The 15,697-nt window shown below is 41.4% G+C and overlaps 1 protein-coding gene across 1 annotated transcript in view; it reads left to right on the forward strand.

The window, feature by feature from the left end:
• The first annotated feature begins 13,794 nt into the window (after window positions 1-13,794).
• The window catches only part of RMDN2 (regulator of microtubule dynamics 2), a 36,953-nt gene continuing 35,050 nt past the window's right edge, over window positions 13,795-15,697 (forward strand). The window contains exon 1 of the mRNA XM_058164378.1: window positions 13,795-14,325. The gene's annotated coding sequence lies outside the window, so the exon portion shown is untranslated. The remainder of the gene's footprint in view (window positions 14,326-15,697) is intronic.

The raw sequence follows: 15,697 nt of genomic DNA on the forward strand, positions 1-15,697 counted from the left end.
GAGATTGTGTAGAGTAGCTGAGTAATATCTATAAACTACAAAAACAACAGGGTCTATAAAACTTTCAATAGTTTCAGGCCAAGATAACTAAGATAAGTTAATGAAATGCTCTTGAAGACAGCGTAAACTCTGTCCTCTGATTTGAGCTTGTTGAAATTTGCAATCTTCATCAGAGACTCTGTTATATGTCCAACCACAATAGTATTGATAGATCCATAAGATTTGCTAGGATCTCAGTGCTTTGGAACAACCTCTTATTAAGCATATTAACAACGCTAAGAAACAGAATCAAACACAGAATGGTTAATAACATATTGAGTATCTGGGATAAATACAAGAAATGTATGTCATTTTGCTCTTAAATGCTTGTTTTATAAAAAGAAGAGCATAGTGAAGTTCTCTAAGAGAGGGTATAATACATTTAGATTGCAAGATGATTATAAAATAAGACAAGGATAACATCTTTTGAGACTTGCTTCACAATGGCTTAGTCCACCTGATTGGCTTCTATCTTTTCATCTTCGTAAAAGTAGTCTAGGATTCAAAGAATTATGAAGTACAGATTTGACTAAATCTGAGAATCTTTTAACATGTAAGTCAGAGCATCTGTTGGGCCTTCTTTATAAATGGCTGATGAAGGATGATTCAGAAACCGAACAAGACAAAGACTGATTAAATAGATGGAGAAAATGGGGCCGGCAAACATTAAATTGCTTCAAGCTAAGTAAAGGTTGGAGGGAGAACACTTTGACAAAGCCTTTCCTATTGCAGGGATGCATTTAAATTATAGCAGTAAACTTTACTTTTGCATGAATGCATAACCAGCATGTGTAAAATATATGTATAATGTTAGATTCATGGATAGAGAGACAGGAGACAGGCTTCAGCTGCAGCTTTTATTTGCAACTATGTACAATCCAGCAGCTAGCCTCTCTGACAGCCAGCCCTTTTATAGGGAGCTGTCAGGAGGACTAGCCAATCACATTCAAGCTATTTTCCCGCTTGAATAGCGGACCAGAGGGAAAACTTCAGTTGTTACTATCTAACATATAATATTTCCCTCTTTTGTTTTTTTTCTTCTGCTTTGGTTTTTGAGGTGTTGCATAAAAGCCTCCTTTACTGCAAAATGATTTTAACATGTGTTCATTCATTGTCAATTTTTATTTTGTTGCTGTTGTTTTGTATCTAACTTTTTCTTTTAGCTGATTGAATATTCTTCCCATGTAGAAAGGCAAATATGTAAATCTAATAAACGTTACCTCTATTATTATTATTTTTTGTGGTCAAAGCCCCCCTCCCTTTAAATGAGGACCCAGATTGTTGGGGGCAATAAAAGTTGACTTTGTATGTAATATACAAATGGATGAAGACTATTGCTTAACACAGTGTAAGCTGCCCTGAGTCTTCGGAGAAGGGCGGGATATAAATTCAAATTAAAAAAAAAAAAGAATCCTGAGAACTGACGTGGTGGTATTATAAACATTCGATCAGAAATCCTAATCCCATCCCCAAAATGAACTTAAGTAACCAAACAAGGAAGCAATGTCAATAAGTCGTCAGTGACGCTATCATTCCTGATGGCTCAAATCTCTTCATAAAGAACTGCACAGCGGGGTTTATTTTTTCAAAAGGACAAATGGGGACCTGGCTATAACCTGTGCTTTCCACAAACTGACACACATATTCCTATTATGTAATAGAAAGAAATGAAAAATATGTGATTGACAGCCAGAAGAAGAACAATGGCAGAGTTCTCTCTCTTTTTTCCCCAGCCAAATACCACAAGCAGCCTATGCTTTGTAATTTTAGTTTATTGCTCATTCCTGCCCTTTTTTCTTGCTTCCTCATAATTAAACACTGTTGGAACATTGCTCTGAATCATATATTCAATAGAATAGCCAGAGTCAATTAGCAACATATTTTTAACATAAAAAGTGGGGATCATAAGTATTGCACATGATAGCTCTTTGAAGATTGTGTTGGAAAGGTATCCATCTGTTCTGAATTGAAAGCTAAATCTGGAAAATCTGCCCTCCGTGGAGGTCTATAACAGTTAAATGGCACCCCATTGCTAGAATTCTTTTCCGTTACAGTAATCTTTCTCTTTTTTGAGACCTGCTTCGCTAGAATTAAATAGCTAGAACTGTAACCTTGTGAACTACTAGAAGTAAGTCCCTCTGCAATCTTTAGTTTTTTTTAAAAAAAAATAGATGTATATGTCATTGATTTTAAAATTAAGGATGAGCAAGTTGCTACTCCCGACGACTATGAACTTCATTTCTTCTGAGTGCCAATTACATAGCCCATGGAGAGGTGCAGTTCATTAGACTATGGAGGATCACCTATGGCCAGGAACCATCATAAATAATCATAAAATATTGAATATAGCAACCAAGTAAATAAACCCTCTTCAATGTATGGATACTGTGCATGAGTATCAGAATGGAATAGAACTCGAAGGGACCAAGGAGGTCTTTTAATCCAGCCCCCTGCTCAAGCAGGAGATCCTATACCATTTCAGAAAAGTGATTGTCCAGTCTCTTCTTAAAAACCTTCAGTGATGAAGCACCTACAACTTCTGTTCCATTAGTTAATTGTCCTCACTTTTAGGAAATTTCTCTTTAATTCCAGGTTGCTTTGCTCCTTGATTAGTTTCCATCCATTGTTTCTTTTTTATATATATAATAAGTTTTGTTTTTATTTTATTTTATAACATACAAAACTTCCAATTTCAATTGAACAGTATGTTGTCTGGGTACAAATCATTTTAGGAAATAATAGTCAAAGTGTTAACAGTATTCCTTGCATTAGTATCAGTTATAATAGTCATAAGGTTGCGAAGGTTGTAGAGAGTGTGGTTGCGTGGCAGCTTCCCCAGTACCTGGATGAAGCTGTCTATCTAGACCCGTTCCAGTCCGGCTTCCGGTCCGGTCACAGCATGGAGACAGCTTTGGTCGCGTTGGTGGATGACCTCTGGAGGGCCAGGGACAGGGGTTGCTCCTCTGCCTTGGTCCTATTAGATCTCTCAGCGGCTTTCGATACCATCGATCATGGTATCCTGCTGCGCCGGTTGGAGGGATTGGGAGTGGGAGGCACCGTTTATCGGTGGTTCTCCTCCTATCTCTCCGACCGGTCGCAGACGGTGTTGACAGGGGGCAGAGGTGGGCCGCGGGCGCCTCACTTGTGGGGTGCCTCAGGGGTCGATTCTATCGCCTCCTGTTCAACATCTACATGAAACCGCTGGGCGAGGTCATCAGTGGTTTTGGGGTGAGTTATCATCTGTACGCTGACGATACGCGGCTGTACTTTTCACCCGGACCACCCCAGCGAAGCTGTCAAGTGCTGTCCCGGTGCCTGGAAGCCGTGCGGGTCTGGATGGGGAGAAACAGACTCAGCTCAATCCCTCCAAGACAGAGTGGCTGTGGATGCCGGCACCCCGGTTCAGCCAGCTGCAGCCGCAGCTGGCTGTGGGGGGCGAGTTATTGGCCCCAACGGAGAGGGTGCGCAACTTGGGTGTCCTCTTGGATGGGCGGCTGTCGTTTGGCGATCATTTGGCGGCCGTCTCCAAGAGGGCCTTCCACCAAGGACGCTTGGTGGGGCAGTTGCGCCTTCCTTGACCGGGATGCCTTATGCACGGTCACTCATGCCCTCGTAACCTCCGGCCTGGATTATTGCAATGCTCTCTACATGGGGCTGCCCTTGAAGTGCACCCGGAGGCTGCAGTTAGTCCAGAATGCAGCTGCGCGGGTAATAGTGGGAGCAACTCGTTGCTCCCATGTAACACCACTCCTGCGCAGTCTGCACTGGCTTCCTGTGGTCTTCCGGGTGCGCTTTAAGATCTTGGTCACCACCTTTAAAGCGCTCCATGGCTTAGGACCCGGGTACTTACGGGACCGCCTGCTGTTACCGTTTGCCTCCCACCGACCCGTACGCTCTCACAGAGAGGGCCTTCTCAGGGTGCCGTCCGCCAAACAATGTCGGCTGGCGGCCCCCAGGGGCAGGGCCTTCTCTGTGGGAGCTCCCACGCTCTGGAACGAGCTTCCCCCTGGTTTACGTCAAGTACCTGATCTTCGGACCTTTCGCCGTGAGCTGAAAATGCACTTATTTATTCAAGCGGGACTGGCCTAAAATTTTATTGGGTTAAAATTTTATTGGGTTATTTATATTTTAATATTTTAATTTGTTTTAAATCTGGCCACTTTATAATATGTTTGTTTTAATTTCTTTTAATGTTGATATTGTGACTTTTTACTTGGCTGTACACCGCCCTGAGTCCTTCGGGAGAAGGGCGGTATAAAAATTGAATAAAATAAATAAATAAATAACAACAATATTTGCTTAACCAATTTAACATACCTTCCTTATATCACTATATCATTATATACATGGTCCTTCCATATATTTCCCTGTTTCTAGCTCCTGGTTTTGTCAGCTAACCATTGATAAAATAAGTCCCAAGTCAAAAAATATTCAGTTTCTTTCTTTTCCTTAATTATAAGTGTTAGCCTATCCATTTCTGCATGTTCTAATATGTTTTTAATCACTTTTTCATCTGTTGGGATCTCTTCACTTTTCCATTGTTGTGCAAATACTATTCTAACTGGAGTCAGTAGATGTAAAATCAAATATACATTCCCTTTATATTTGTCTAGTAAAATACCCAACAAAAATGTCTCTGGTTTTAAATCAGTATTCTGTTTTATCATTTTTTTTAGCCATGTGTATATTTTTGTCCATTGTTTCTTATCCTGCCCTCTGGTGCTTTGGAAAATAAGTTGACCCCCTCCTCTTTGTGGCAGCCTCTCAAACACTGGAATACTGCTATCATGTCCCCCAATAGTCCATCTTTCGCTAGACTAGCCAAACCCAAATCCTGCAACTGTTCTTCATACGTTTTAGTCTCCAGGCCATCTCTTTGCACTTTTTCCAAAGTCTCAACATCTTTTTTGTAATGTGGTGGCCAAAACTGGATGCAGTATTCCAGGAGTGGTCTTACTAAGGCTTTATAAAGTGGTACTAATCATTCACAAGGGGCTAGGACGTTGAGCTCAGGGGCTAGGACGTTGAGCTTGTCGATCGAAAGGTTGGCAGCTCAGCGGTTCGAATCCCTAGTGCTGCCATGTAATGGGGTAAGCTCCCGTTACTTGTCCCAGCTTCTGTCAACCTAGCAGTTTTGAAAGCACGTAAAAATGCAAGTAGAAAAAATAGGGACCACCTTTGGTGGGAAGGTAACAGCGTTCCGTGCGCCTTTGGCGTTGAGTCCTGCTGGCTACATGACCACGGAGACGTCTTCGGACAGCACTGGCTCTTCGGCTTTGAAACGGAGATGAGCACTGCCACCTAGAGTCGGCAACAACTAGCACGTATGTGCGAGGGGAACCTTTACCTTTACCTTAATCATTCACATGATTTTAATTCTATGCCTCTGTTTATACAACCAAGGATTATATTAGTTTTTTTGCTGCCGCACACTGCTGACTCATGTTTAAGTGATTGTCCACTAAGACTCCAAGGTCCCTCTCAAGTTACTGTTTTTGAGCCAGGTTTTGCCTAATTTATACTTATGCCTTTGATATTTCCTGCCCAGGTATAAAACCTTGCTTTTCTCCTCATTAAATTTCATGTTGTTGGATAGAACACATTGTTCAAGTCTATCAAGATCATTTTGGATCCTGTGCTTGTCTTCTGGGGTGTTGGCTATTCCTGGCAGCTTAGTGTCATGTGCAAATTTGATGACTTCCCCTTCTAAGTCATTTAGTAGGAGTAATATTTATTACTGTTGGTATTTGGGAAGGGTAAATAAAGGCAATAAGAAAGGACAATACGTAAGCTAATGTTATCATTGTGGAATTTGCATTTAATAACAACTGGAATCACATATTTCTATACTATAATGTGATTTCCTTGTCTGAGGCTTAGTCTGAAGTGTGAACCCCGTTGATAGTGGGGTTTTCCATCAGGAAGGCTTGATTGCTAAGCATAGTTTATGAACTATGCTAAATTAATCAGAAAAATGATGAAGAAAGGTTGCAGACTTTTAGAGACTGTGCTCTATTAGGTATTGTAATTGTATCTCCTAGAAGTCTCCATAGTATGACTGGCAGAAACACATTATGAGATCCAACCATTATCAGGCATTGCCTTTTTGCTTAGGGCCTATTGTTCAAGTCTGTCAAGATCTTTTTGGATCCTGAGCTTGTCTTTTGGAGCAGGGGTCACCAACCTTTCGGACCTCAGGGACCACTAAATTCATAATTTTAAATCCCGCGGACCACTAATATGATCTGCCTAATGACTGGATGGGTGGGCGTGGCTAGGTGGTCATGTGACTGGGTGGGAGTGGCCAATTCGATGTCACTCACATTGAGGGGTGCCTCACCAGCCTCTACTCACCCCTCCCCTCCCAGCCACTCTTCGCTTGCCCACCCAGGCTCCTTAGGGCCCCAACAGAAAGCAGTTGCTAGAGCTAAACAGCCACCACGAGAAAGAGTTGGCAAAACAGCTGGATCAGTTCAAATTGGATCTGACTGAGAAGGAGGCTCAGCAGAAGCACCTCACTGAGGATGAGTAGCATAGGCTTTCCAAGCAGAGGGAAGACCTGCAAGAGTGCAAGGCCAGGTACCGACACCTGGAGGCGCCCTCTGGCTCCTTGCCACCAGCGACTCTTCCTTCCAGCCTTCGCCCAAAGCCTGCACCAGGATGCTGAAGCAGACTACAGTTTGGAATTTCTGCCCCTGCAACCCACACAAAAAGACCCCAAAGTGGGAGACTCTCTGCAGCAACAGAAGTGTTCATTGCAGAGGCCATATATTGCACTAAATCAGGACCCCTGATTTAGTACAATATAAAAAATGCAAATAATTTTTCTGCGGACCACCAAAATTTTCTCACGGACCACCAGTGGGCCACGGACCACCAGTTGGTGACGGCTGTTCTGGAGTGTTGGCTATTCCTGGCAGTTTAGTGTCATGTGCAAATTTGAGAGGCCTCTACTAGTAAAATTGGGTAGCTTTATCTAGAATTAGAGAGGAAGTATGCTTAAAGAATATCTTCCCACTAAAATAATAAAAAAACCTAATAAAACAATCCTTTATGGGAAAACTACAGTAATAGGAGCCAAGTCAAGTTTTAGAGCCATAGATATCTTTTAATTTCCTTTGTTTGGAATAGCAGATTGCCTACATCCAAGTATCCCTCAGCACATTTTTTTTACTGCTCCCCTACAATTCATTTTCCTCATGTGTCCCAGGAGATAACAACTAAAAATTATAACTATCTGATATCAACTGAACATCTGATAAGACAAATTCCAATTAAGAATGTGTGTGTGTGAGAGAGAGAGAGATTCTATTAATGCAGTATCCATTAGCCTGCCTAGCTTTTGTTCCTCCACTTCATTGGTGGAGGCTTAATCACATTAATACTATAGCCAAGTAGATTTCCTGCTTGGAAGTATTCAAGGCAATAAAACATGGGGAAAGTAGTATAGGATGACGCTGGAAACCATGGCTGATGAAAGAGCCCATTGAAAATGAGTTCATTTGAGAAGTGTTTCTCAATACTACCTTTTAGGAAAAGTTTTACTAAGAACTCATAATGGAGCCAAAGAGGGCAGAAGAGGCAAGCTCAATAATCTATGAGAACAACAACAAAAAAAAAACTAATTTCCTTAAAAACTGCAGCACGGATGCCCCCATGTGGACACAGTAAAATAGTTTGCTCAGGAAATTATACTGATCTTTAGCTAAAAGGATAATTCAGAACTTGTTTTAAAAGAACTCAAACTTCCATTTTATCGGCAAATAGGAGAAATCAGCAATATACTTCAAATAAAACAAACACACTATTTTTTAGTATTAGTGATTTTTATAAATCACACGCAGATAATCTGGTATCAGAGAAAGTAAGAGAATTCTCGACTGATACAGCTTTTAAGCTGTTTTCAGTTCTAGACATGTTATTTGGAGAAGGATACCGCTTTAAGAATAATTCTGTAACGGCCTGAAGAAATAATCTTGAGGAACAGGTGGAAGAGTATGCTACCAAGATATACTTTTCAGATAAAAGAAATCTTGAGTCTGGAGCAGAAATGTAATTTGAGAACGTGACTCAGACAGGATCCTCCTAGTTGTCATTAAGATAAAGGGAGGGGGAAAGCATATTCAAACTTAAAAGACTGATATTAGACCCTCAAGGTAGACCAGGGGTATCCAAACTTGGTTCCTTGAAGAGTGGTGGACTTCAACTCCCAGAATTCCCCAGCCAGCATGAGCTATAAATATGAGCAAGTTGCTGGCTGGGGAATTCTGGGAGTTGAAGTTCACCACTCTTCAAGGGGTCAAGTTTGGATACTTCTGGGGTACACCAAACTAGGAAACTAAAGTTATCCTAATACTACTACAGGTAGTCCTTGACTTACAACAGTTTGTTTAGTGACTGCAACAGCACTTTAAAAAGCGACTTATGACCGTTTTTCACAGTTATGACCTTTGTAGTATCCCCATGGTCACATGATCAAAATTCAGATACTTGGCAACTGGTTCATATTTATGACTGTTGTTGTGTCCAAAGGTCATGTGATCACTTTTTGCAACTTTCTGACAAGCAAAGTCAAGGGGGAAACCAGATTCATTTAACAACCAGGTTTCTAATTTATCAACTTCTGTGATTTACTTAGCAAGAAAAGTCATGAAAGGAGGAAAATCTCATTTAATAAATGTCTCATTTAGCAAGAGAAATTTGGGGCTCAATTGTGGTCGTAAATCCAGGATTACCTATACAGGAAGTCCTTAACTTACAACCGTTTGCTTAGTGACCGTTCAAAGTTACAATGGCACTGAAAAATATAATTTAGGACTATTTTTCGCAGTTACAACCTTTGCAGCATCCCCATGATCATGTGGTCAAAATTCAGTTGCTTGGCAACTTGTTCATATTTGTGACCATTGCTGTGTCCCAAGGTCACTTTCTGTGACCTTCTGTCAAGCAACATCAATCAGAAAGCCAGATTTACTTAATAACCAGGTTTATAATTTACCAACTGCCATGATTCACTTAACAACTGTGGCAAGAGAGGTTGTAAAATGGGGCAAAATTCACTTAACAAATATCTCCTTTAGCAACATAAATTTTGGGCACAAATGTGGTTGTAAATTGAGGATTACCTGTATTTTTATTATAAGCTTAAGTAACAGAATCTTTCAAACCTAAATACCTTCCCCCTACTTCTCTACAAAAAATGTGCCTTGCAAATTCATAGATGGCCAGAAGATGATTAGAACAGTAAAACCAAAGAGAAATTAAGGTAATTGGACCTGTTCAACTTTGAGAACAGAAGATTGGGAGGAGCTATGATAGCATTGTTCAAGTATCTGAAGCGATGACACATAGAAGAAAATCAGGGCCAGTGTATGACCTAGAAGAATTTAATTTAATTACAGGAGTATATGGGAACAGATCATTTACACTTAACACAAGAAACTAATGGACCAACAGGAAAAGGTTACCTTTCTAGCCAAAGGCAGAGCTTGAACTTTAACATCTGGTGGAGGAAATTCCTTTTTCCTCAGTTGTGTACATTAATCTCAGCTGAAAGCAAAACCTATACATATGGAAAAAATATACTTCCAACAACATCTAAAAATAAATCCATAACCAGTTGATCAATGAAATAACAATATTAAACAATTGGATTGCATATGCTTTTTATTATAGTCCCTTCTCTCCAGTTTGGATTCCTGACGCTGTTCTTGATTACTGATGATGGAGCTAATGGGACAGTGATACACCATATCCCGATTCTGGGGTTGAAATGAAAGTTACAGTACCATCTGCAGCACTAAGTGGTTGGCTGCCTCTACTGAAGTGAATTTATTTGTAATTTATTTGCTGTTAATATTTAACAATTGTTGTCATTTCCACCCAAGTCACAACTCTAGAGATGTCTATCAATGAAATCAATAGAATAGAATAGAATAGAATAGAATAGAATAGAATAGAATAGAATAGAATAGAATAGAATAGAATAGAATAGAATAATAGAATTTTATTGGCCAAGTGTGATTGGACACACAAGGAATTTGTCTTGGTGCAGATGCTCTCAGTGTACATACAAGAAAAGATACCTTCATCAAGGTATAACACAACACTTAATGTTGTAAGTACATAGGGTACAAATTTAACACTTAATGATACAACACTTAATGATAATCATAGGGTACAAATAAGCAATCAGAAAACAATCGATATCAATATAAATCATAAGGATACCAGCAACAAAGTTAGTCATACAGTCATAAGTGGAAGGAGATGGGTGATGGGAACGATGAGAAGGATGTAAAGGAATGAGCTGTGATGCCATCCAGAAATTATGGCCAGAATAAATTATTGCTGTACTATGTATTTCCTGCCCCATGCGTTAATGGAAGGTAGATAATTCACCTCTCAGCACTTCCTGTCTTATAAGACACAAATATGTGCTTAATAAAGAGATAAATTCTTATGGCTCTGTATGCAAATAATTTCTTCCAATTATATTCCATGAAAAAACCAAAATTTAGTAAGATTATCTCCTGGACAGAGCTGGCAGGATTTTACCACTGGTTTCAATATGGAATCTGAGACAATCACTATTTTATACAAAGTTTGGGTCCTTAGGGGGATCTAGGACAAATTGCTGCAGCCAACTCAGCGCGACCAGCTTATCACCGCCAAGCTGCCTGTGTCAACTCACAACTACCAAGTTGCTTCAGGACAACTCCACATGGCCAATGTGCCATGGGGACAATTCACATGGGTGACTCAAGAAAGAGCCAGGCAAGTGAGTGGGTGGGTGGAGCACAGAGCTTGTCAGGACAGGTGGCAGGGAGGCAGTGGGTGCCAGGGGTTTCCCATTTTCACATGCTCAGCCGCTGGTGCTGCTCTTGGCTCTGAGACTGGCTTGGTGGTGGTGGTGGTATTGGTGGCAGTGCCGAGCCCAGGATGGATTAGTATCTGTGCTGTGCTCAGAGCTGCAGCTGCTGCTGATGCCACTGTGGCAGGCTCAGAGCCCAGCATGGCAGCAATGGCAGGGTGTTTGAAAATGGGAAGTCCCAGCTGCTGTCGCCTCCCTGTTTGCCCACCCACCCGCCTAGCTCTTTGGCCACCTGTGGTGAATTGTCCCTGCAGTGAGTTGGCTGTGTGGAGTTGTCCTGTGGCAACTTGAAGGCTGTGAGTTGACAAAGGCAACTTGGCGATGGCTCTTGACTGCTTTCTGTTTGGGAAGCTATGATGAGGAAATGATAAAAATTGGCATAAATATGGAATCCCTGAATCCTCAGGTGTCTGATAATTTGAGTGCTAAAGTCAGACCAAATCTCTGAATTGAAGATATTTTTTCATATACAAAACTGGGGAGTAGATGGTAAGTCTGTCTGAGGAGGCTATGATGGGAAAAGGCAAATATAATATTGACGGCTCCACTGAGGCTGTAAAATTGTTTGGTATGATGGCTTATGCTGTGATCTCGAAGTTTCCATTCTAAAAGGGGTTTGAGATTCAGAACAACTCTCATGCTCTCATGCTCCCATTCTTCTTTGTGATATCCTGTGATTCCCATGACTCCTATTTTTGTTTACTTCAGCAAGGCCTGGGTAGCAGCACCATGGACTTCAAGAACATGGGTGAGATAACTCCTCTGATAAGATTTCCTCCCCACTGCGTTTGTGTGTTCCTTCTCAAAATGTAATTCTTTCTGCCAAGAACATGAACTGGAACATTTCAAAGAAGATGAAGCAGGAGAGAAATGGAAAATTCTAAAACGTTTTGTGGCCCGATGCCGTCAAACCTCTTTAGAGTCTTGTTTAAGGCACATACAACATGAAATAAAACTCCATCTCCAGTTCCAATGTGCCCCCATCTTTGAAGTAAGAGCTTGTTGCCTGGAACCGGGTGGGTGGATGATGTGTGACATTTTGTTACATCCACACAATTCAGCTAGGCATTTTTTCATTCTAACTAGAACTGGTCCTCTTACTTCTAATAACATGTCCATTCTAAAGGCGTCTCAAATCTGTCATTGTTATACTGGTACAAAGGAGGGAGATCAGGCTACTTTATAAGTCAGTGTAAAGGTTTTGGCTGCTCTTGGGCTTCCTTCCTGGGGCAGGGAATTGGGACAGAAAGTCTTCTGCAGTTAGTCACGACATGCCAAGTGCCTTTATCTCTGATAGATAATTTTAAAAAGTACCACATGGTTATTTTCAAGGCTCCCTTGGCCACTGGCTTCTTCTTATCCAACACGCAAGGCCTTTTTAAGAACGCTTTGTTATTTTGCATGACTCTAATTGAGGCCTTTGAACTCTGGTGCTGGAGAAGACTCCTTTGAGTCCCTTGGATTGCAAGGCGATCAAACCAGTCAGTCCTAGAGGAGATCAACCCTGACTGCAATTTAGAAGGCCAGATCCTGAAGATGAAACTCAAGCACTTTGGCCACCTAATGAGAAGGAAAGACTCACTGGAAAAGAGCCTAATGCTGGGAAAGATTGAGGGCAAAAGAAGAAGAGGATGACAGAGAATGAGGTGGCTGGATGGAGTCACTGAAGCAGTCGGCGTGAGCTTAAATGGACTCTGGGAGATGGTAAAAGACAGGAAGACCTAGAGGAATGTTGTCCATGGGGTTACGATGGGTTGGACATGACTTTGCAACTAACAACAACAGAATCAGAATTGCAGGGAGGAAAAGAATGCCACCTCCGCCATGCACCTCTTCTTTCAAATTTAGCTTCCTTCCTTTTTTTCTTTTTGTGTCTTTTTATTGACTGCAAGTGAAAAGAAAAAAGTTGCTTCTTGGCCTGAGATGAAGCTGAGAAGAAATGCCCGATGGCAGAGTTAAGACTGAGGAAGGAGAAATTCCCTCCACCAAATGCAAAAGTCTAAAAGGGTCAAAGTGAACCCTTCCTGTAGGCTCCACCATTAGTGACTAAAATAAATTTCTCCACAAAGCAAGTTGAATTACTGGTAATTATCCATAGAGGCTAGATAGAGGTTGGAAGAGTTCCGCTGGAAAGCCATCATTTGGATTCCTGGCCTGCACAGGTGACTAGACTCAAATGACTAGTAATGGATATATTCCTTGATTATATTTTTGTCCTCCAAAAATTCAAAACATTTTATATGGTTCCCTTTGCTACCATTTTTTTCCTCATAACTGACAAAGTTACATTAAGACACAGCAAAATTACATTGAGACACAGCAATTGCAATCTTAATTAGATTGCAATTAAGTCATTGCCTTAATGACTTTTATTCACAACTAGGAATCTGAGTCTGGTTTCACCAAACAAGCAAGTTTCTATGATGTTTGTCCACCGCTCAACGTATGTTAAGATAACAAATAAAATATAAAAATAGTTTGATTGTAAATTACTATTTTGAATGTAACTTAAAGGATTTATTGTAAATTGACTGAAAAAAAAGGACAGTCGTTTTAATTTCTTTTATTGCCTTTCACAACTGGGCCATTGCATAACACAAACTTAACACAAGGTTAAAAATTTGGATTCCTTCCATGCCAGTTTACATATTAAACAGTATTCTGGCTCATTTATTGTGTATAATATATATTTCAAGTAAATAGTGAAAGGTCGTTTTCCAAAGATCATTTTCAACTAGCAGTTGCATCGCTTGTATAAACAAAATTGCTTTCTGTTGTCCGGGGAGACAAAACGCCTTCATTCTCCTCCATCCACCTGAAATGCCCTTCAGATTTTCTCCCAAACAAAACAGCCACGTTATTTACGTCAAAACTCCTATTGCATTCAGTGCCGATATTAGTTAAATCTCATACTCGGTACGGGTAACTGGGCATCCTAACAGTTTCCGCCGGTATTGGTCTCCGAGACCTCCGAGGCCAGGAGCAGCGGAGGAGAGAACCTGCCAAATTGGCTCAGCCAGCCGGATGCACGGCGGCGTTGGCGTTGCGAGCCCTTCGTGGAGATTAACGAGGTCTCCATCCCTGACAGAGGACTCCGGAAGTCCTCCCAGGTCCGTGAAAAGCCGTCCTCGAGCCGCGTTTGGAGGTCAACTTCCACCGCCCTACAAGCGGCACCGGCAGGGGACGATGGGAGCTGCCGTCTGGCGAACAACTAAGAAGCGGCGCTTCCCCGGGAGCGCTGTCCACCGCCCGCCCATTCGTATCCGGGTCTCAAACGGTGTGGGCGGCCCTTGAGCGGTTTCTCCGCCGCCGTCTCTCCGCAGGCTCAGGTGCGGAAGCGGGAAAGCGGCGGCGGCGGGAGCGCAAGTAGCAGCGGGAAACCGGATCGGAGCCCCGGCGGGAGGGCTTCCCCGGTAGGTGGAAACTGAGCATGCCTGCGTCCTTCGCAAGGGAAAACGGGGCTGGCTGAAGGAGAAGAAGAGGCGCTCGGAAGCGGGTGCAGGGATGCGTCTTTCCTCCTCGACAGCGCCGGAGGCTCGCGTAATTTGCGCCTAGGCGCTCTCTGCTCAGTTAGGGCTGCCTGGGCTGGATATAGCACCGCTTCTTGTGATTGTATGCCCACAATGAGCATGCATGGATTTTCGGGTTACGCGCTTGGTTGTTTCGGTTATAAGAAAGCCGACCTCTGCAGCTTAGCAACTCACCTAAAGCATTGGGGACAGCATAGTTAGAGACAGACTTTCTGGGGAGAGAACACAAATATAGAGTTTTAGAATAGAATAGAATAGAATAGAATAGAATAGAATAGAATAGAATAGAATAGAATAGAATAGAATAGAATAGAATTTTTATTGGCCAAGTGTGATTGGACACACAAGGAAATTGTCTTGGTGCATATGCTTTCAGTGTATAGTTTTAGACACCCTAGAAATGAATATTATTATTATTAAGTCATAGGTAGACGACCTCTCCAAAGCTTTTGCTCTATTAAAATAAATGTCCCACAAAACAGTCATAGGCAGGACTTCGTAGAAATAACTTTTCCTGAATTTAGTTTAGTTCTGAGGTTTGCCTTTCAGGTATCATTAGATTACCGGTATTTGAGCCAACAAAAGTTATGACCCTGGATACTCTTATCTTAAATTGATTTTCCTTGAATTATTTACTACCATACGGAATATGAGATTTAATTAATATCTGCTTCTAAGTAACATTTTAAAAATCTAATGAATGATTATGCTGAAGCAGGTCAACCAAGTCTCAACCAAGTTTTTAGCAGTGTATGGAAAACTGGAGCTGGATAGTTTCAACAGTATGAATTGTTTACTCGCTCGGCACCTTCTAATCCCATTTAGGAAATAGGAAGTTATTGTTATTTTTTCAATGTAGGCACTACTCCATATGCAACTTAATGCAGTGCAGTCATGGTATGAAAATATCAGCCTTCATCCTTGACCCTGTCACAGTTTCCTCTTCTCATTCCAGACCAATAATTTAAACAGCCTTGTCCTGTCCCCTTTGCATTGGGTTTAAATTTCAGTGAAACCTTGATGTATCAAAGATCAACGTGATTGGCTTTGCAAGAACAAATCTGTTTTTACACATTGACTAACAACATTTGTCTTTGATTTAATGGACACTTGTAAATATCAGATATCCTCTCCTTTAAATTGGTCTACTGAAATGAAGATTTGTATTAAGCCAAACCTGTCCTACTGCTCCAAGGTATATAAAATCTTAATTGGTGATACCAGCTTGATATTTGGGAAAGGCCCAAAGCCAGTT

The sequence above is a fragment of the Ahaetulla prasina genome, chromosome 1 (genome assembly GCF_028640845.1).
Source record: "Ahaetulla prasina isolate Xishuangbanna chromosome 1, ASM2864084v1, whole genome shotgun sequence".
NCBI classification, from domain to species: domain Eukaryota; kingdom Metazoa; phylum Chordata; class Lepidosauria; order Squamata; family Colubridae; genus Ahaetulla; species Ahaetulla prasina.